Here is a 2,332-nt window from a genome sequence, read left to right on the forward strand (position 1 = left end):
AAGTTTAACATTTTCTCATTCTGAAATAAGAGTTCTACACCCACTATGTGGCAATGAATACTGCTCAGGAAGCGTGTTTCAAGTTGACCTCATTTTAAGATAAAATGGTTATTAAGTTGCACTTCAGTTACTAGGTCAGGTATTTGAAAGTTAAGCTTTATGTGGCTAAGACACTTGGTTTTGATAAGCATGTAGACAAAAGATTGCCGGGCCATGGTGGCATGCACCTGTAGTTCCAGCTGCTTGGGAGGATGGATCCCGGGAGGTCGAGGCTACAGTGCTAGCTGTGATCGTGCCACTGTACTTCAGCCTGGGAGACAGCAAGACCCTGTCTCAAAAAAAAAGTTGCTCTTAACATTTTTTGTTTGAGATGGAGTCTCACTCTGTCACCCAGGCTGGAGTGCAATGGCACGATCTTGACCCACTGCAGTCTCCCACCTTCCGGATTCAAGTGATTCTCCTGCCTTAGCCTCCCCAGTAAGTGGGATTACAGGCACCTGCTGTCATGCCTGGCTAATTTTTGATATGTTTCTGGAGATGGGGGTTTTACCATGTCGGCCAAGCTGGTCTTAAACTCCTGACCTCAGGTGATCCTCCCATCTCAGCCTCCCAAAGTGCTGGGATTACAGGCATGAGCCACACCCTCTTCATTTGCGACACTTACATTTGAAATGTCCTTTGCAGTTGCTAAAGCATTCACATTTACATTTCACAGGTGTCTTCTGAAAGGTTTGTCCCATTTTACAGATGAGGAAGCTGAAGTGCAAAGGTTGTGGACCTCTGGAATTTGTACAGCTGGTAAGCAACAGAGGACAGCTTCCACCCAAGATTTATTCAGAAAACGGCCCTCTTTGTAGGGGTGGGTCTGGGGAACCTTGGCAAGCCATGCCACCTTTGAGGTTCAGGTCCCTCAATTTTTAAGCATAGGGTTTGAATTATGTGTTTTAATTTGTTGGTGTGTAAGGCACCTTTGAGAATGAGGTATGGGGAACATGGACATGTCGTGATTAAGATTAGCCACATAGGCTGGGCCCAGTGGCTCATGACTGTAATCCCAGCACTTTGGGAGGCTGAGGTGGGTGTATCTCGACGTTAGGAGTTCAAGACCAGTCTGACCAACATGGTGAAACCTCGTCTCTACTAAAAGAAAAATTAGCTGGGCGTGGTGGCACACCTCTAATCCCAGCTACTAGGGAAGTTGACGCAGGAGAATCACTTGCACCCAGGAGGTTGAGGTTGCAGTGAGCCGAAATTGTGCCACTGCACTCCAGCCTGGGCTACAGAGTGAGACTGTCTCAAAAAAAAAAGGAAGTTAGCCATACAAACGATAAATGAGGCTCTTTGAGAGGACCTAAGAGGGAGCTATAAATTACATGTGGCATAAGCCTGGAAATCTTCACTGCTGCATGTTTTTTTCCCCAATTCTACTTAAAACATTAAAAAACTTATCAAGATAACTTTCTCAGGTAGTTAAGGGGTCATCTCAATGTTAACAGCACAAGAAATTAAAAGTCCAAAGAAAAATAGCTTTCCAGGTAATGACAAAATTAGTGACAGCGTCTGGAGTAGCATTCAGATCTCCTGAATCCTTGTTCATGGTTCTCTTAACTGCCATGCTCTTTGGGTTGAGACTAGAAAGAAAATGGATAAGAGACATTCCACCCTGAGGACACTCAGGGTTTTTAATGTTTTCACTTAGAATGGAAGAAATTGCACTTGAAAAGGGATGCTTAAATTTATTGCTGCTATTGCTTCAGATTTCCAGTATCTCCTCAAACTCTGCTCAAAAGTTCATTTCTTTCAGTTGGTGGAAGGGGTAGGATTCTTGATGATGAAGCTGTTTTTGGGTAAATGCTTAGGCCTCTTGAATCATTTGGGATCAGGGAACTAGGATTCTTGGCTCTGTAAGTTTAAATAGACTGTATGTGGGCCATCAGGCCCTCCATACCTTCCTCCTATACACCCTTAGAGTCTGTCTGCCATCCAGAGACTGAGAGGGTCCTCATCTTAGGAGATAATACTATCAGGCAAGCACAAACAGTATGATTCAGAGCTGGGTGTGACTTAATAGATTATCTTTCATTATAAAACCCAGTTATTAGACTGGCTGATAAAAATTGCAATCTCAAATACTGCATTCTGGGCACTTTTAAGTGCATGGTCTCTAAATCTTTACAGCAGCCTTGGAAGTTAGGAATGTTAATATTTTTAACAGATTAAGAAAGCAGGTATTAGGTGATATAAGGTACATAGCTAGTAAGAGGAAAGGTTGAAATTGAAATGGGCTGTCTTACTTTAAGGTTCTTTCCACTACACCATGGACATTTTGATC

The sequence above is a fragment of the Callithrix jacchus genome, chromosome 1 (assembly GCF_049354715.1).
Source record: "Callithrix jacchus isolate 240 chromosome 1, calJac240_pri, whole genome shotgun sequence".
NCBI classification, from domain to species: Eukaryota; Metazoa; Chordata; class Mammalia; order Primates; family Cebidae; genus Callithrix; species Callithrix jacchus.